The following is a 22,598-nucleotide window of genomic DNA, read 5'->3' on the forward strand; positions in this document are numbered from 1 at the left end:
GGTTCGTCTCTACCGTAGGTATAGGGCCATTACTGTCTGTAACGACCACCCTAGGCGGTGCGTCATTACTCGGAATCGTGTTATCATTCTGCGGAGGAGCAGTATTTCCTTCCCCGTCATTATTGGTGGTCGTTTGATTGCTCGGAGGGGTTGGATTGGTCGAATTGTTAATACTAGCGGCGATGCGCGATACTATATCCGGTATCGCCGCCTCCAACTGTCGAGCAATCAAACGGCTCACCTCCCTTTCCGACATTTGGGCTGATCGTTTTGGTGCCATTCTACACAACATCAAGAAATATATATAATTAATACAAGTTCCAATCATAAAACACAACAAACATTCCATTCATAGTAAACATTAGTACATATTACATCCATGTTAGTTTACATACTTTCCTGTCATCATTACATAAGATAAGTTTTCCTACATAGGGCCTATGTTGGCATCATCTCGACATAACCCGCAATGGGTCAGTGCTTGAATAATACCCAAAAGTATCTATACTGATATACCCTAAAAGAGACCCCCCCTAAGGGCCAGTGGTTGTATTATAACTAAAAAAGATTCACTCCATGTTAGAATCACCACTAACTGCTTACACAGAGTATCAAAAAAAAAACGGTCCCTGTCTATTCCCATCCCAACACAACTAAACACGGTGGTAAACCAACCCCACCAATATCGCCACCAACACCACCAACACAGCCATCATAACCCGGACCCGCATCTCCATCCGGCCGAGCATCCATTGGGAGTATGAGCACTCCCTCTTCAGCTGGGCAATCGCATACTGATGGTCCAGTATGCAATCCCCCAAGTACATCCTCCTCTGGACTCCCACCGTCAGGGCGGCGGAGTGCTCATTCCCTGTTCGGTGAGCACTCGGAGCCAGGCCGCCGCGTCCCGTTCCTGTCTAGGAAGACCCCACACAGGTGGAGTCGCAGGCTCGGGCTGAGAGCGGGAGGACTCGCCACTGCGGGTAGCAGGTCTGGGTGGGGGCGAGGTAGGTCGGACATGTGGGATACTGATCCGCGCCGTGAGGCGGGGTCCGAATCCGGGGGGCGCAGGGGCGGCCTGTGGTGCGGGTGGGGTAGGGGATCTGGCAATCCTAGCTGGGGAGGACTGGCCGGAACTCCTAAGGCTAGCCTCGCTAGGCTCTGTGCTAGATGCTACGAGTGGGCTCCCAGAGTCCCCGGAGCTGACCTCCTCCGGGTCCTCCTCAATCGACAAACTAGGAGTTCTTGACATTTTACCTGCACACAAGTTAACAAACATATAGTTCTTTCCATAGTGTAAATCATAATCAAATTAATATACACTTACTTATACAACTTGACCACATAACGATATTATCACATATTTGCACGTATGTTGCCAATTTTACCTATTAAAGTCCCCCGTGACTTTCCCTGAAATCCCTCGTGCAGACAAGTCTGTTATTATGTTCCGGACCATAATAACCCACTTGTCCATCCAAGTTCATCCCGATCTCGTCACAATAAATTATTAGTTGATATTCAGATCCTATAATACTGGAGCTACTGGTTATATTTTAGGTATCTTTTAAAGACATCCTAATTCTTTATAACCAATGGCTCTGATACCAAGTTCTGTAACACCCCGTAACCGCAGCGGAAACGTACACGGGATGCAACAGACACACTGATATCAACAGCATTGCTTATAAAGAAAACACCACTACAATAATTTAAACGTATTACATTGTTCCGAGTTTCATAACCATCTAAGCGTTATCACATAAGTGTTACCGATAGTACATTAACATTTTTAATGCAAAATATAGTTCTCTAAGCTTCCACAAAATAGCACACAGCATCGAACACAGATCACTTATTCCAATTTGAGTGCACCTAGAAAGCATGTAAAGAAAACGGGTCAACTACGAATAGTTGGTGAGTTTCACTAATTTAAATAATCCATGACAAATCATTATAAAAATCATAAATGAGCGATGTAATTATACTGAGTTCACAAGTGAAAACTCTGTTAACCCCGAAACACATCAAATTACCCCTGGGGACACTGTTAACCCAGAAACAAATCTAATAACCTCTGGGGACACTGTTAACCCAGAAACATATTTAATAACCTCTGGGGGCACTGTTAACCCAGAACATTTCCAATATCCTCTGGGGACACTGTTAACCCAGAAATTCATTTAATAACCTCTGGGGACACTGTTAACCCAGAACACTGTTTCGGGCCTTACAATATTAGCAACTCAGTTAATTACCATCTTAATACATTACCGTACGATTTCCGTACAATAAACATTATATAAATACATTCGTTTCCATGCGATTAGCATGTACTTAAACACTTTGATAGAAACATGCTTTCCGCCCCGGGAAAATATTTAAAACAGTTCAGTAAAAAGGGGCTCGTGAAAACTCACCTTCTTATGAGCAAAGATGTACTACGGTGCACGGCTACTGGTACAGATCTGTAATACGATCCCCAAATCGTTACTACACAATTTCTATCAATATAACTTAAATTCGTGTTAACCGGTACGTCAGTCTTTATGTTTTCAAAAATGAGTTTGACCACACACGACCCGAAAATAGTTGTTATTGATATTTTCATTAAAGTGGTGAAATTAGAGCTCGGTTAGACACCCCGTTTGGCCGCGGGGCCCGTTTCCGCCTTTAATACACCGGAAACGGTTAAGTCGGGTAAAATTACCCAAATCATCCGAATTATTTTCGGATGATTTATTTTTACTTGATTAACTTAGTTTCATAAAAATCATCCATTTTTAAGGTTTTCAAACACCAGTCAGCTCGCTTAGGCGAACTTCGCCGGTTTACTCGTTTTAAGCTTTAAAAGTTTGTTTTTAAGTTCCATTTAGCACAAATAAATATCCGTTTAGTCTCGGACCTTGAAATTTTGTACAAACCATATTTTGACAGTAAGGTATTTTATAAAAAAATTTTTCCAGAATTAATTTTTATATCTAAAATTTATTTAACCATTTTTAAACGTCATTTAAACACCAAATATGTCGAAAATACCAAACGACCTTCGAAAAATCCCAAATTTTCTGGGATGACCCCTGTCACCCACATAGTTCCCTGTAATTTTTCCAGAACCAAAAACTCATTTTTCATGCCATTTTTACCAAAACCGAGCTAGAAATCCCTAGAACTCGTTTTACCGAAAAGCCTACTTAGACTTCTCCAATGAACCTGAAATTTTGTGTGTGACTTTTATATGTTATAAAAAGCTTATCTTAAATTTTCCAGAATTTTTCATGATGTTTAGCTATTTTTCACCATTTTTGGCCAAAACCGAGCATTAAATTCACCAAATATTCATCCTTTATCCAAAAATTACCAAAAATTCACATATCTCATATTTTCATGTGTAGATCATCTCTGTGAAATTTCGTGACCCAACTCTAGGTCTATCACAATCTGTCCAAATTATCTAAATCATACGAAAACCGAACTACCTTGTGTTTTCTAGCGTTAGATCGCAAAAATCTTGGTTTCTAGCCTTTGCTAGCCACTAGATACAACACTTACAAGCACAACAACACCACACCAAGCAAGTTATACCCACAATCAAGCCATTTCTTTCATGGTTTCGATTAAAACATCAAAACAAAGATTTTGACCGTAAAAATTCGTTTTTGACTCTTTTAACTACTTTCTTAGACCAAGATCCTTTGAATAACTTGTATACATCACTTGATCCTCCAAGAATCGGTTTCATTTCGGGTTTTCACCCATTTTTCATTTGAAACCTCATTTTCTCAAGATTATGGAATTAAAACTATGAATCAACCATTAAAACCAAGTTTATACCTTGAGAATCTTGTTAGAAATCAAAGATTTTGGATGAATGTGTAAAGGGGTTGAGAGGATTTTGGGAGTAAGATTGGAGAAAAAGAAAAATGAATGTGTATGTGTGTGTAGCATGGACCGATCGGTCCATGTTATGTTAGTGGGGGGGCCCACATCTCCAACCATAGCCACACATTCGGATTGTGTAATCCGGATAATGTTGTGGATAATCTGGTTCAGTTCGTTTTTCGGTTAAACGTTTAATTCCGCTCAAAACGAGGCCAAAACGGTCGTTTTTCGGCTTAAAAATGAAATTTATATAAAACTGATTTAAAAACTTTAAAAACTTAAACCATGACGTTTATTGACTCAACACATCATATTGTCGGTAATTGTGCATCTTTTTCGGCTTGATCGATCGTCTCTTGCTTGGTTTGATATTAAAGGTTTCGTTTAACGTACCGACGTACCATTAAATCGAAATCCTTTTTCTGTGCTATAATTCACTCATCCCGAAGATTTAATACTTCGTAAACCTTACTAAACATCATATATTTCGTATATAATGTAATCCCCGATTCGTTCGGGTTTCAATAACCGTTCATAGGTTAATCGTAATTCCAATACGACTAGCTTATACATTCGAGTATAATTCGTATTGTGAATCTTATATACTCGTATAGACACATTATAATTCATATATTCGGCATTAAATAACACGTAAATAGTATATTCCGGCTAGGGTATACCTGAATTTGCCGGAATCGTTACACCGGTGCCCTACTTTGGCGTTGGATTTACTCATAAACACAGTTCTATTTATCAGACTTAGTTAAAACTTCCGCGAAATAATAAAAAAAAGTCAACTATTCATTACAAACATTCATAACTTGTCTTTTAAACAAAACATAGAATATAAGACATCATGACAAATCTCCAGATGCCAGTTTTCTCAGTTCTTGCCATGTGCCTCTCTCAATATAGTTGCTTCAGTCTATTTACCTGCGTGCAAGTCAGCTACGCTGAGTGACTTCTAGTTAAAACAGATAGCATACAATACATTCACATACTTACTCATTCGTATCGGAAGATACGTATTGCTTACCTGCTTACCTTTCTTTCGTACATACATAAGTACACACCTTTTTTCTTTATTCTTTACTTCTCTCATTCTTTTATATTTTGATACTTACTTTACTTAGTTACACGTTTTAAAGAGCATTACGCCCTACTTCCTCGAGTATTATTAGGGACCAATTCCCTTTTCTGTCGCGGATATTATTAGGTTCGTTCCTTTCTTCCTCGAGTATTATTAGGACCCGGTTCCCTACTTCCTCGAGTATTATTAGGATTTGGTTCCCTGCTTCCTCGAGTATTATTAGGGCCTAGTTCCCTTTCTTCCATACAAACGTACCATACCTTTCTCTATATTCATCGTTATAACCTTCATACATACTCTTTGTAAGTCCCCGGTGCGATGGTGATCGATACGAGATCCGCACGAGGTCTAGGAGTGTCACACCCCGACTAGGTAGTTGTGGAAGCGTAATACGGGAATGTAACAGATAACACTGGTATCAACAACATTGTTTATAAAGAAATTCACAAACTAATTTACATTATATTACATGGGTAGGTACTATGTTTACAAACTAGGTGAAAAACACATAACCGGTTTACGAGCTTCTTATACGGTATTATATCAGCATCTATTCACAGCTATTCAACTTTCCTTCTAACACCAAGCAAGTAAGCAAATCATTCCACTTTTGTTTTACCTGAAAAGCATGTCAAAACGGGTCAACTACGTCTAGTTGGTGAGTTTCAAGTTTCACGAGTATCAATGAAATCAGTTCACGAGTTCGTAAAGTTTACAGTGTGTATGTATATATGTCTGTGTATGATGCATTATACTAAGCCACAAGTGAAACCGAAACGAGCTAAAACACATGGCCTCCACTGCCCATGCACTCCCGTTGGCATTTAACAGCCACTTTGCCCCAAGTATGTACTATGTCTAACACCACATAGCAGTATGTACAAATATAATGACAATGTGCAACTGGGTTTACATATGTTCCGGCATACCCCTCCGGCTCTGTCAGTTGGGTTTGTCAAACCGATAGTACTATCCACACGTCACCGGCACGAAGTTAATCACTTGTGTTTGTGGGGACTTGTCAAGTGTTAGTACTTAGATAATCCACATCATCACACGTTTTCAAGTATATCAGTTTATGTAAACATGCTTTTCACCCCAAAAGTTCGTAAAACAGTTTAGAAAGTGGGGGTCGTGAAACTCACCTTATCGTAGTTCGCACAGAAATCACGTATCAATAAGTCAGATGCCTCGTTTATAGCCTGATTCCTATAAACGGTATCGTATCGTTATTACTAGTACAGTGTTCAAGCTAAGTCGGGCTGTATAGATAATCTGGGTATAGCTGTTAGGCCCAGAACATGACCATAGTCTTAGATTGTGACGTTGTATACTATGAAATGTTTAAAACTGGATTTGGCTCAGTTTCACCGTTTTCCGAGCCTAGCTCAGTTGATCGTTTATACGTTTCAGGATTAGGTAAGATCACATAAAACTTAAGTAAATATATTGATTAATAAAATAATTTGATTTATGAAAGAATTTTAAGGTTTCGGTGTCTGGTTTGATCGCAGGGTTCGTTTCCGTTTTTACACGGGTTTGATTATACAAAACGCGCACAATCCACCCGAATTGTCCGGAATTCTCGTAAAAAGTTCGTTTTTATTAATATCATTCAAAAATATGATATTTGGCCACTTTTGACATTTTGACATACCAGTCAGTCCGTTAAACACAAAACTGCCGGTTTCGTTAAAACAATTATAATTTAAATCTTTGATTAATCATAACTAAATATGTACTTATATATAAATTATGTAAATTTTTGTAAAAATACATTAAGACATGGAGAATTTTGTAAAAATATTTTCAGAAATTTTATGATTAATTATTTATTTATAAAAATTCATTTAATAGGTTATAATCGTGTAATAAATGGTCCGTTTATATCAAACGACCTCCGAAAAATCCGATAATTTTTACCAATGGCCTCAATGTTAACACATAGCCCCTGCAAAATTTCCAGAACCTAACTCTTTTGACAAAATGTCTTTTTGTGCGTTTTTCGGCTGTTAAAATTCGGTTAAGCCATGATTGCACAAACCATACTTAGACATTTCCAATGATTCCCAAACTTTACCAGTGATCTTACCATCACATATTAAACTCCAAAACCAAGTTTCATAATTTTTCAATATGTTTAGCTATTTTTCCCAAATAAACGCTCATAAACGAGAATAAAGTCACCAAATATTCTCCGTTTATCGAAAAATTACCAAATTTGAACAGGGACTCATTTATATGATCCCTATGTCCCTGCAAGTTTTCACAAGCTAACAACAGCACGTCACAACCTAATACTAAACAGCCCCTAAACGAGTGTTACGGGTTTACCTTGTCGGTTTTCGATGAATTTTGCTAGCTTAAACGACTTTCCGGGTCTCGGGTTGCAAACTCAGTATATCTACATATCATATAACATCAAACCAAGCATAAATCATCCATGTAACAGCCTTGATAATTAGGGTTTCGGTTTTGGGTTCAAACCGAACTTTCTAACCGTAAAAACGTTGTATTCATGTTCTAATCCGCGTTTTTGACCAAAAAAGTATATGTTCCTGGTTTGTAAACATGTTTAACATCAAAACATGGTTTTACTTGATTTTTAGGGTTTTTGGATGGTTAAACATGTTTAAAACTAACTAAAACATGTTTATATGTTAATTATATGAATCAAACTTGGTTAAATTTTCATAAAACTTAATCTTACTTTAGGGTTTTGAAGGAGAGCTGATAGAGTAGAGATGGAGCTGCTTTGGACTTCAAAAGTTTGTATGTTAGAATGAATAACAATAACTTAAGAATGAAGTTATGTTTATAAACAATAATGTGATGTTTGGTGGGGCTGGCCGATCGGAAGTATGTAAAGGCCCTTAATGGGCTGTTTTGGCCCATTAATCCAATCATACAAGCCCAAACATGAAAAGCCCACTTCAAATTTAGTTCGGGTTCGGTTTTTCGCAAGAAAATTAATTCGGGTGTGAGAAATAGCGCAAAAACGCGTGTTTTTCAACTTATTTTTGTAAAATAAGAAAAACATACTGACTCGTTTAAAATTCCAAAATATTTTCACGGATTGCTTAGAACATGTCATATAAGTGTTTTATAAATTTTTTTCTGCTTAACGGATGCTAGAATGCTTGTTTTGACATTAACGATTGCGTTTAAGCTTATAGCGTATCGATAAACGAAACCTTTTTCGTTTAAAGAGTTTTAAACGTACTAAGGCCTAAATATCAATATGTTAGCCTCTATAACATATATATAACTCATATATGACCCCTCAGTATGTATACGGGTCATAATTAGTATCAGTCGGTTACTCGTTTAAGAACTACGAATTAACCGATTTATCGTTTACTTGTTACGTAATAAATATAGTATACCTCGTTTTGTCATGAATGTCACAAGGAGTGTGGAATCCTCCTAGACTCGTTTATGTTGTTGGATACGAAGAATAAGATTACACACAAAAAAACACGCGAATGGGATAAACAGATGTGCAGATAAATTTATATATTAATCAAAACACATTACATACCAAACGAGAAAACATATTACGGCCGACCCGAGGTGAGCTCTACCTCGGGTCTACCCACGGGACTCTCCCTATCTATTTTTCTTTAGACAACTTTACTGCTCTCCCTCTCTTCTTCTGTATTGTTACTCTCTGGTTACCTTAACTCTAAACATGACACAAATATATATAGTTAAACATCTTCACGGGCTTGGGCTTGGGCTTGGGCCTGATGGCGAAGTTGTTCTCACTTCACCCATGGCGAAGTTGTTATAACTTCACCAATAGGTGAAGTTGTCCTAAATTCGCCTATGGAGAAGTTGGCTCCTTCCACAAACTTCGCCACTGCAAGTCTGAATTGCAAACAGATGGTCACAAAATGCACCAACAGACTCCCCCTTGACCGTTGCTCTCAATTCTAACAAACACTAAAGATCATATGTTACAAAACATGCACCAACAGACACCCCCTTAACTGATGATCTTTTGTGTTCTTCTTCTGGTAGGACTCGATCTTCAGACATTGGACTGTGATCTTCAAGGTTGAACTTCACATATATATGCAACATCAATCCTATCTTCAACAAGCAGTGTCTGAATCTGTCATGTAGCTTCAAAAATCCACCAATCACCCGACGTCTTCCATACCATATTTCCCCTTCAGTGTAAGCCAATCCAAATTATATCGAGATCTTTGATCAGCATCCCAGTGCCTAATCAATCATCTCAACCATAATCGGTTATAAGATAAGTTTCAATCTTCAACTACTCAACAACAAACGATCAGTTTCATCACAAAACCACCTTGACAGAATCTAACACACATGTCTTGTAATAATCATCAAAAACTTAACCAAGCCTCCATGATCTTTATTACCCGAGCATCTTCAATTTTACTAAGAAATTACATTTCAAATGAAATTTTTTTAACCCGATCTTTTCTTTGCAAAATATGCCCAAATAACCAAATATGTGTCAATTTCCAGCAACAATTAATATCCCAAACGCAACTTCAACTCCATATTAAACGAGTCCATAAATTTATTTCAATAGCTGACCCGTAGTTGTTCACATATAAGACCGAGAGATACCATATGTCACTCTTTGTCGGAACAACTTTTCGGCCTCATAATAATCATGTAAATACAGTCATTCGGATGGAAACTCCAAAAAAGTATTATCACCAAATGATCCTCTTTTCATATGAATGACATATGAAAATTTTCGTTCAAGAAAATTTCCCAAAAATACTCCTTTTTTTTTGGGAATACCATATCTTGAATGTCGGAGGAAAAGAAAACCATATCATTAGTCAAACATTCTGCATATCAGATGTCTGGCCTACGGGTGAACTTCGCCTAACTTCGCCTGATAACTTCTCCCTTCTTTAACTTCACCTGATAACTTCACCCTTCTTTAACTTTGCCTAAATTTAACTTCGCGTGACTTTAACTTCGCCTGACTTTAACTTCACCTGACCTTAACTTCGCCTGACCTTAACTTCGCCTAAACCCTATAACTTCGCCTCTGACGTCTGTTCTAACCAAAAACTGATCTGAAATGTGCCAAAAACACCAATACGCAGATCTCGAACCACAACATAAGAACCTACGTCTTTGATACCACTTGAAAGTCCCCGTTCGATGGTGATCGATACGAGATCCGCATGAGGTCTAGGATTGCGGAATCCTCCTAGACTCATTTATGGCGTTGGAGACGAATAACACGATTACAGACAAACAAACACACGAATGGGATAAACAGATCTGCAGATCACTATATATATTAATCAAAACACAATATATACCAAACGAGAAAACCTATTACGGCCAACCCGAGGTGAGCTCTACCTTGGGTCTGCCCAGAGACTCTCCCGATCTATTTTTCTCTAGACAGCTTTACTACTCTCCCTCTCTTCTTCAGTATAGTTACTCTCTGGTTACCTTAAACCTAAAAATGACACACGTATATATAGATAAACATCTTCGCGGGCTTGGGCTTAGGCCTGATGGCGAAGTTGTTCTCACTTCACCTATAGCGATGTTGTTCCAACTTCACCAATAGTTGAAGTTGTCCTAACTTCGCCTAGGGCGAAGTTAGCTCCTTCCATAAACTTCGCTCCAGCAGGTCTGAATTGCAAAGCGACGGTCATAAAATGCACCAACACTCTTGATATTTTATATAGCATGCATACATCATTCATACAACATATATAACAATCAAATCTTCAAACTATCATCTCGCGGTACGCACCATCAAGCATTCATTCATACAAAAATCATATAAGCATACACTTACCACCTAAGGTAAGTGTATTAATTAATCACATCAAGTATAAACACAGCCCCAAAAACATATCAAGGAAATGGGGCTAGAAACTCACCTGCAAACGGTTCCTTTCTGAATTTACTGTTATGCCCTTCTTAAGCTATGCACGGCTAACAGTGTTTCAATCATAGTATCAATTAACTACTTCTAGCTATACCATACCTCTAAGTTATTGTAACCCCTAGCTACGAGGGTCCGGGGGCAGCGCCCCTGGCAGTGGGGTTCTAGAGGTGGTAGCCCCTAGAAAGGTTCAAGGGTCAGAGCCCCTGGCTGGGGTAAAGCTAAATTTCAATTTTCGTTAATAAGTATTTACTAAAAACCTCATTAAAAAACTGAGTTAATATATTTAACCAATTCAAATCTTTACTTTAAACGTTACCTTTCATTATTAAGTATTTCATATTTCATACAAGTCCATGTCTATCATTTACTTATGTATGCGACGTTTATCATATCAAGTCCGTATAAGTTTACTATCGGCGTATAAGTTTCCACGCGTTTAAGTCTTGTCAAGTTTATAAGTCTCCTTAGGCGTGTAAGTTATAGGTGGCGTGTAAGTCTTCCCAGCGCATAAGTTAGTTCCAACGCATAAGTCCTTCTAGCGCATAATGTCACACCCAAACCAAAGGCGGCGGAACATGCCGGGGCGTAACATATTGATTAGACAGTAGCTCAAAAGACACTAATTAAAGTGACAATAATTATTTAATTTCATTAACATCAAACAATTACACAAATTTAATAATAAGAGACAGTTACATCATGATTTTGTAATTTGAGTAATATCTAAGGTAAAACTAAATTCTTCGATCTAGAACAATGTAAATTACTTATATATGTAGCATGTATAAAAATAGAGTTTGTCAACACGAATATTGGTGAGAATACAAAAGTTTTAGTTGAGATATATTTAGATAAAAACCACAATTCATATGTAAATGATGAGTATTACAATTCTTATGAAAATGTAAACAACTAAATAGATGTGGACCCGTTCTTATTGATACGAAATCAAAGTACTTGGGTAAATGTATGATCATACTAGATGAGGATAGATGAGGATGAGATACCAACCACCTAACATAAAATAAACAATTAAGCACATAGAGCGTTATCATAGAGCATGCAATAATCACAAATAAAACATATATTGATTGTGTTTTGAATAGATGTGGAAATAAAAAATGAGTAATTTAAATAGGGTATACATGTGACATTCGTGACAAAACGAGGTATACTATATTCACTACGTAACAAGTAAACGATAAATCGGTTAATTCGTAGTGCTTAAACGAGTAACAGACCAATACTAATTATGACCCGTATATATACTGAGGGGTCATACGAGTTATATATACATTATAGTGGCTAACATATTGATATTTAGGCCCCAGTACGTTTAAAACTCTTTAAACGAAAAATGTTTCGTTTATTGATACGCTATAAGTTTAAACGCAATCGTTAACATCAAAACGAGCATTGTAGCATCCGTTAAGCCGAAATAGATTTATAAAAACTTATATGACATGTTATAGGCAATCCGTGAAAATATTTTGGATTTTACAACGAGTCAGTACGTTTTTCTTATTTTACAAAAATATGCTGAAAAACACTCGTTTCGCGCTGTTTTTCGCACTCGAACTAGTTTTCTTGTGAAAAACCGAATCTGAATTAAATTTTGGACCGATATTTACGTATGGCATGGAAACCGAGGCATTAATGGGCCAAAAGGTGGCCCAATGGGCCCCTTTATGGGCCGACCACACAAAAATGGGGTGGGACCCCTTGTATAAGCCTTGTTATACAAGCTTGTTACTTGATATTTTACACATTAATCAAACTAAGATCAAGATCAGCTGAGTTCTGCATCATCCCTTCCAAAACCCTAAAGGTAAACATTAAATTCATGAAGATTTCAAGCTTGTTTAGTAAGATTTAAACATAGAAAATTAGTTCTTGATTAGTATTAAACATGTTTAACCATCCAAAAACCATAAAAATCAAGTAAAATAATGTTTTGATTTTAAACATGTCTAAAAAGCAGAAACATATTGATTTTTGGTCAAAAACACGGATTAGAACATGAATACAACGTTTTTACGGTTTGAAAGTTCGGTTTGATACCAAAACCGAAACCCTAGTCAACAAGGCTGTTCAATGGATGATTTATGCTTGGTTTGATGTTATATGATATGTAGATACACTGAGTTTGCAACCCAAGACCCGGAAAGTCGTTTAAGCTAGCAAAACTCATAGAAAACCGACAAGGTAAACCCGTAACACTCGTTTACGGGCTGTTTAGTATTAGGTTGTGACGTGCTTGTTTTTATATTTTGAAAATTTGCAGGGACATTAGGGATCATATAATTGAGTCCCTGTTAAAATTTGGTAATTTTTTGATAAACGGAGAATATTTAGTGAATTTATTTCCATTTATGAGTGTTTATTTGGGAAATATAGCTAAACATATTGAAAAATTATGAAATTTGGTTTTAGAGATTAATATGTGATGTTAAGATCACTGGGAAAGTTTGGGGATCATTTGAAATTCCTAAGTATGGTTTGTGTAATTATGATTTAACCGAATTTTAACAACCGAAAAACGCACAAAAAGGCATTTTATCAAAAGAGTTAGGTTTTGGAGATTTTTAAGGGGCTATGTAATAACATTGATGCCATTTGTAAAAATTATCGGATTTTTTGGAGGTCGTTTGATATGAACGGGCCATTTATTACACGATTATAACTTATTAAATGAATTTTTATAAATAAATAATTAATCATAAAATTTCTGAAAATATTTTTATAAAATTCTCCATATTTTAATGTATTTTTACAAAAAATTACATAATTTATATATAAGTACATATTTAGTTATGATTAATCAAAGATTTAAATTATTATTGTTTTAACGAAACCGGCAGTTTGATGTTTAACGGACTGACTGGTACGTCAAAGTATCAAAAGTGGTCAAATATCATAGTTTTAGATGAATTTGATTAAAACAAACTTTTTACGAGAATTCCGAACAATTCGGATGGATTGTACGCGTTTTGTATAATCAAATCTGTGTGAAAACGGAAACGAACTTTGCAATCAAACCAGATAGTGAAACTTCAAAATTCTTTCATAAATTAAATCATTTTATCAATCAATATGTTTATTTAAGTTTATGTGATCATAACTAATCCCGAAACGCATAAACGATAAACTTGGCTAAGCCTGGGAAACGGTAAAACTGAGCCAAATCTGGTTTTAAACATTTCATAGTATACAACGTCACAATCTAAGACTATGGTCATGTTCTGGGCCTAACAGCTATAACCAGACTAGTTATACAGCCCAATTTGGTTTAAACATTGTACTAGTATTAACAGTAAGATACTGATTATAGGATACGAGTTATAATCGAGGCATAACACTTATTGACGTATATTACCTGCTCAAACTACGATAAGGTGAGTTTCACGACCCCTCTTTCTAAACTATTTTACGAACTTTTGGGGTGGAAAGCATGTTTGCATATACTTATATACTTGAAAACGTGTGATGATGTGAATTATCTAAGTACTAACACTTGAAAGTCCCCACAAACACAAGTGATTAACTTCGTGCCGGTGACGTGTGGATAGTACTATCGGTTTGACAAACCCAACTGACAGGGCCGGTGGGGTATGCCGGAACATGTTAACCCAGTTGCACATTGTCATTTAAACTTATTACATACTGCTATGTGGTGTTAGACATAGTACATACTTGAGGAAAAATGGCTGTTAAATGCCAACGGGAGTGCATGGGCAGGGGTGGCCATGTGTTTTAGCTCGTTTCGGTTTCACTTGTGGCTTAGTATAATACATCATACACATACATGTATACATACACACTGTAAACTTTACGAACTCGTATACTGATTTCGTTGATACTCGTGAAACTTGAAACTCACCAACTAGACGTAGTTGACCCGTTTTAACATGCTTTTCAGGTAAGACGAAGTTGGAATGATTTGCTTACGTGCTTGGTGTTAGAAGGAAAGTTGAATAGCTGTGAATAGATGCAAATACGTAGTAATGAATAAGAAGCCCGTGAACTGGTTATGTGATTTTCATCTAGTTTGTAAACTTAGTACCTACCAATATAATATGATGTAAATTAGTTTGTTGAATTTCTTTATAAACAATGTGGTTGATACCAGTGTTATCTGTTACATTCCCGTATTACGCTTCCGCAACTACCTAGTCGGGGTGTGACAATACATGCCACCACCAAAATTTAAAAGATGAAAAAGGGGGATATGTAAACTCACGTGAAATATATAGGTGTTGTTAACAAGTTGACGGATTAAGCAAGTTGATCGGTCACGTGGTGAATTCCACAGGTTATCCTAAGTTAAAAGTATAAATGAAATAAATATCTAATCAAAATAAACAAACTAGGCACAACAGAATGAGTTTATAAAGGATTTGGATCGATAAAGTGTTAAATATATTTTATATCTAGTTATAAAGTTGAATTGGTAAACTTAATCAATTTTTCCCTTTTTACAAGTTTTTTTAAAAGCCAATATAATATGTATATATTATATTTAGTCATTTATAATAAACAAACCATTGATATGAAAGATTAGTGGTGAACGTTTTGTTAATCGGGTAAAAATTATTTTTAATATAGTCACCTTTTAAAATTATATTAGGTTTTTAAATCGAGAAAGTATAAATTTATAACTATATGTAAAGTTGTGTGTGTGTGTATATATATATATACAGAGATGTTAAATCGATAATTTATTTTGGAAGTTTGACAGCGTTCGATTCTTTGAACGATTGAACAAAGAAAATATATTAGTTTTAAAAATAATCATAAAAAAAATAGATTTGTTAGGAAAAATAAAAGAAAAAAAACAAAAACCGGGTTAGGGGGGATCAAACCCAACTGGGCTAGTGCTTCAACCTGTTTGAAGAATGAAACCAAACATATTTAACCATATTTCTCAATTGGTTCCCAACCCTTTAGAACCCTATGTTAATAAAACCGTAAATTGACAAGCATACACCCTCTGTTGATTCAAATTGACAGAGGGGTTTTAACACTTAATCGAAAAAGATTTTAACCCATATATAAATTACCTTATACGAGTGCGAATTGAAGGAGGTCAGCAAGTTAGGGTTATCGGCGACGAGCAGATTCAGAATTCGATCTTACACGACTTCTAGGTGTTAGTTGATTGAGGGGAAAGACTCGTTTAGTGCCCATGAGTGTGCAGGACATATCAATTGCGTTGTTATTATGTATTATAGATGAATTGGATTTATGATATCCTCGGTTGGTGAAGTTTTAAAAACGAGTCAAAAGCTGTCAAATTGTTATAATTTACCATGTATATAGTGTCGGTTTAACGAGTTTATGGTCAAAGAAAGTTTTGGTAATACCAATTTCCTTACTTAGGCCGTGAATTATGGATTAAAGATGGTAATGGGTGTGGGTATATGGTGGTGACGGGTTGGAGGGAAAAAGGGTTTGGAATGGGTTGCAATTTGGTCCTTGGTGTTTAGATATGGGTGAAAGAGTAGATAAAGGTTAGTTAGGGAGTATATCATGCACATTATAATAGTTTTAATATATTATTAATTAAAAGACACTAAAACCAAGTGGTGTAAATAATAATTGATCAATGACCAACCTAACTAATAAATTATCAGTTTTAACAAATAACAAACGTCCGGTTAATAATAATAGAAAATCAAAAGGGTCAAATTCAGGTTTGAAAAATAACGAATGTTACACTTAAGTGCATCCAGCGTATAAGTCTTTCTGGCGTATAAGAGATACACGACGTATATGTATACATATACTTTACATACTTACACGTTTCCTATACATACACGCTACAAATACTTACACGCTACATATACTTATACGTTGAATATACTTACACATTAAATATACATATGCGCTGCACATACTTATACCTCCTATTCCTACTTATATTGTCCATACTTATACAGGGCATAACCTTATATGCCCATTGTTCAGTTCATCTTTCATATTTCTCCTTTTTGGGGTTCTTCTTCGATTCCGGCGCCATCAACCGCTGTTAACCACCATGGTTTGTCGGGGTTTGATTGTTTATAGTCTTGGTAGTTTCAGGGTGTCTAGATCTGAGCTAAGGTGTTCCTTAAGCTCGTTTTTGGTTGAATAAATGTTTGAACAAAGCTAGATCTAGATCCAAACAATCCATACGACATCCCGGGGCTGCGTTGTTGGGTTCTAATGTATTGGTACAGATGAGATAAATCATTTCTAACCTTCCGTTGGTCTCGGATCGTTGAATATAGTATAGTAGAGAGTGTTTAGCTTAAGTGTGTGTTTTTTATGGTGTTGGCTAAGGTGTGGAATGGATGGAAATGGAAAGGATTAAGGTTTAAGGGGTATTTATACTCCCTTAAGTCCATGGACCTTAGGTCCATATTTCCTTTTAATCCATTTTTAATTTCTATTTATTAAAGTCCACCATCAGTTATCTTAATATTATTTTATTATTCTTCCAACGCGGATAATATATTATATTATTATTCTATAAATTTATGGATGTTACGGCTAATTAACGAATTAGAAATAAAATGTAGTTTGTCGTCCCGATGAGTGTTACATTGCGTTTTAACCGACCAAACTAAATAACAAACTAATGACATAAAATTTTGGTAGTTGGAGCATCTCGTGAATCACCAGGTCGATTACTCCTACAAAAATACGAAAACAAGTTGAGAAACGGATAGTCGGGATTTAAGTCACGAATTTAAGTTACCGAATTTGAAATAACATAACACCATAATCGGAAGGTTACCGAATTTAAGTCACGAACCACCGCGAATTCGGTTTAAAAATATTATAAGGGATGCAACCCCTAATGTGGTCACGGTTGACAGCCTAGGGTGTCGGTCATATGGCATTTTTGGGTCTCGCTCGATTCCATAGGGTGGAGTACTTTGGTCAGGTTATCCCCCGGGTAAGGAATAGCATCTTACCTTTGGTTCTCGGAACTGTTTTGCCAAGGCCCAACTCACAGTTTCTCTCCCCTTTTCAGTTATTATAGGGACATGCCATACAACCTAGCCCTAAGGTGAATGAGCGAAAACAACAGGTGGGAATCCTTAAGGAATTCTCGAAATAAAAGTAATCTAATTTTTCTGATTTTAAATAAAATTTTAAATTTTGAGGTATAGCCTCGGAGCAGTGTGAGTATGCATAAAAATAATATTATAAAATAATTATTAACTAAAGAAAGCAGTAAACAATTAATTAGAACACGTAAGGTAGACAAATAAGAACCTATAGAGCTCCTAAGCATGTGACTAAGGCAATCTATAACGCCTATCTTAAACCTTCGGCTCTGATATCAATCTGTCACACCCCAACCTATCATGCAATATTATAAATTCAAATAAAACAAATAATCAATACAATATCCAAACAAAAACAATAGTGCATTAAACAAACGAAACCATAAAAAAATTGTCTCATTTAAATTCTCTAGTTGTATTCCTTAAGTGATCTTCCAAACCTGATCTACTTCGCATCACATGATGACCCGCATATGAGTTGAAAATAAAGTAGTTTTGTCAACACAAGGTTGAGTGAGCAAAACACCAGTTTAATATACGTATAATATATAAATATAAATAGTGCAACAAGTCATATGAGATAAACAAATTAACCAATGAGCAAAGATAAATGAGATGTCGAGAAGCACGATGGCTATAACGACTGGCGTATGATCATACTATTATGAGATTATGTTGTACCTCTCCAAATGAGATTTACAATGAGCACATAAGCAAATAACAAATATGATATATAATTGTTAACGCAAAAGACAATAGTTTCAGTTTGAGTATAAGTATAAATATGAAAAATATGTTGAAGCATATGTCCCCAAAACATAAAAAACAAGTAAAATAGGAGAATGTGGTACAGACCTCAATAGACGAACAAAGGTGAAATAGAATATTAAGAATGCGGAAATCACGCGTTGACGATAAAGCCTATAAAGGAAAAAGAGAAAATGAATACGCTATGTTAATGAACTAGATCAATTATGAAGGCTCGAATATTTAATTATTATTAAGTTAATATTATACCCCTTTTAGTCATAATTAATATAATATTATATATAAAGATATAATATGTAAAATTAATAGTTTGTTAATTATATATAAAGTATAGTAAAGCACATCTTTTAAAAACATTATTAGTTTGTTAAATTAAATTATATAAAGTATGTTAAAATATATATTTATTTAGTCACATATATTAGTTTTCATGTTATAAAGTTAAAATATAAAGGAAAACAAAAATGAGAACGGTGAGAAGGAATCATGTTCATTGATCTTAGATTTAAATGGTTGAGATTAATTTAATAAATAAAATTGATGGAAAGAGCATGAAGGTAATAACACACCTTTGATGAATTTCTCTCTCCACATGCATGGCACATGTCAATTCCCCCATCATTTTAAAATGTCCATAACTTTTTCATACTAGATTATTTTTTAAAGAAAAATTCACCATAATAATAAGCGTTTTTTTTATCTTTAATATGAGTATCATATTGTTATATAAAAATAAAAAAAATTGATGGGTTTTTTAATTGTGTTTTTTTGTTGTTTATTGTCATTGTGTAATATGTTGTTTCCATTGTGTTTTACGTTTCAAGTCGTTATATTCACCATTGTGTCTTACGTTTTAGGCCATTGTGTTATACGTATTCGCCATTATGTTATATTTATTCACCATTGTGTCTTACGTTTTAGGTCATTGTGTTATACGTATTCATCATTGTTTTTTACGTTTTAGGTCATTGTGTTATACGTATTCACCATTGTGTTTTACGTTTCAAGTTAAAGACACAATGGTGTGCGAAAAGACACAATAACGAAAAAAGACATAATGATAAGCGAAAAGACACAATGGTGTGCGAAAAGATACAATGACGAAAAAAGACACAATGGCGAAAAAAGACACAATGATAAGCGAAAAGACACAACGGTGTGCGAAAATATACAATGACGAAAAAAGACACAATGGCGAAAAAAGACACAATGATAAGCGAAAAGACACAACGGTGTGCAAAAAGACACAATGACGAAAAATGACACAATGATAAGTGAAAAGACACAATTGTGTGCGAAAAAAACACAATGAAGAAAATAGACACAATGATAAACGAAAAGACACAATGGTGTGCGGAAAGACACAATGGCGATAAAAGACACAATGATAAGCGAAAAGACATAATGGTGTGTCAAAAAACACAATGGCGAAAAAAGACACAATGATAAGCGAAAAGACATAATGGTGTGTGAAAAGACACAATGACGAAAAAGACAATGATAAGTGAAAAGACGCAATGGTGTGCAAAAAAACACAATGACGAAAAAAGACACAATGATAAGCGAAAAGACACAATGGTGTGCGAAAAAACACAATGACGAAAAAAGATACAATGATAAACGAAAAGACACAATGGTGTGCGGAAAGACACAATGGTGTGCGAAAAGACACAATGGCGAAAAAGACACAGTGATAAGTGAAAAGACACAATGGTGTGCGAAAAGACACAATGACGAAAAAAGACACAATGATAAGATGAAAAGACACAATGGTGTGCGAAAAAACACAATGTTGTGCGAAAAACACAATGACGAAAAAAGACACAATGCTAAGCGAAAAGACACAATGGTGTGTGAAAAGTCACAATGATGAAAAAAGACATAATGATAAGCGAAAAGACACAATGGTGTGCGAAAAGACACAATGACGAAAAAAGACACAATGACGTGATTTTTGTTTTAAATTTTATATAACAAAAATCATAATCATATTAAAGATAAATAAAACGCTTGTTATTGTGATGAACTTTTTTTAAAAAAAAAATATCATATGAAAAAGTTATAAACGTTCTAAAATGATGGGGGTATTAACATGTGTCTTGCATGTGGAGAGAGAAAATGTGTACAATTACCTCTATACCCTTTTTCTTTTTGTCCCCACTTGACACATGTCAATTATTTATGGCTTCTCACACTTATTATTTTTGTTACCCTTTGAAGAATAACTTGACCCTATATATATATATATACCCGGACAAAAGATGTGAGATGACACAAGTTCTATAGTCGATTGTTAATATAATAATTTTATTTTATCATTATTATTATTATTATTATTAATATTATTATTATTATTATTATACTTAATAGAATGCTTTTAAAAATAATTATCAAAAATAAGCACAAAAATCGGGGTGGCAGAGGGTCGAACCCGCGACCTGCCCCCATGAACCAAAGTCTTAACCAGCTAGGCTACCAGCAATTTGCAACATAACCCAAAACCAATTAAATATAAACAAATGCAAACATCAACAGATTTGACTAAGAACCCTAACAGATTTAATTGACCCAAATCTGTTAATGTTAACCAAATTAGCCTTAGGGCTTTTGTTCAATAGAGTATTGTGATCACAATGCATATTTAAGATACCTTAATTGATGACGATTTGATTGTGAATTTTTAAATAAACCCGACGGCTCAATACGATCGCGAACAAGCACATGCAGGCGTCGATAACGAAATTAATTAAGGGGGTGTTAACGGCGAGGGTTAGACGATTATTCATACAAGTTTAATTGCATTTATATGTTTGTTTAAATAGAAAATGATATTAGGGTTGCGGTTTAAATTATAATTCAGATAATAGATGAACGATTTGAAATTTATTAACACATATATATCATTTATTAGGCCGTAAATAAGATATAGATGAGATCAAATGTGTAAGTCCCTAGCTTTTATCTTTCAATATGATATCAACAAACCTAACATTATTGCGGAATATACGGTTAAGTGATTAAAGGCAAACAAAGATAATACGTAAAGAACACGAGATCTTGCTTCAAAACACACGTTGTATTAACGTCGGGTGCTTAAGCACAAAGTCACACAACTCGTTCACCACACTAATTATGAACGGCTAACCCTCTAACCATATACATGTCATCTATATATATGGAAGCCAACAACCGAGCCCAACATAAAGCCCATCGAGATCACTAAAGGATCTCGGTTTACATACGTAGCCCAAACACGAAACCCATTTAATATAAAACTAAGTCTGATCCACCAAATGTAGACCCAACAACCCCCCTTGGTTTGTAGCTTCGTTCTTTAATCATGTGCCAAAATATTCACATCAACATTTTTCAATCCACTAGCCCAAAATCCCGTTCTAATAATCGATGCCACCATACTAGTATATTCCTTGGCAGCAGCTTCAAAAATGGGTTCAGCAACAATCTGGAAATTACTAAGTGTCTTGATGTCTCTCTCACCCAGCTTCAGCAAGTCTTTTGGATCGATAAGCACTGGAAATTAACGATCTGGAAACCTGTACCAACCCTTTTGTAGACGTATAACCACGGTAGCGGTTTCACTGTCATACGCCCAGAATTGCATATCATCAAGATAAGCACTCGGCACAGTAATGTGTGTTGCCTTGTTTGTTGCAGGCCGCATGACGTTCACCATCATTTTTCCTGTCCGAGGATCTTGAACTCCTTTAGCCTTCTTCAAAAATGACTCAGCGGTAGTCATATTTGGAAATTCCGTATCAACTTGCCTCTTCATAAAATTCCAGAACTCATTAGCCTTCATGTCATGACATGGATTGTGAAACAGAGCGTTGAAGAGGTCACTGAGATCTACTTTAGTCCAGGATCCAAAATTCTT

This window comes from Bidens hawaiensis, unplaced genomic scaffold (genome assembly GCF_021521415.1).
Source record: "Bidens hawaiensis isolate Kalapana, Puna unplaced genomic scaffold, B.hawaiensis_p1.1 tig00002442_1, whole genome shotgun sequence".
Taxonomy (NCBI): Eukaryota; Viridiplantae; Streptophyta; class Magnoliopsida; order Asterales; family Asteraceae; genus Bidens; species Bidens hawaiensis.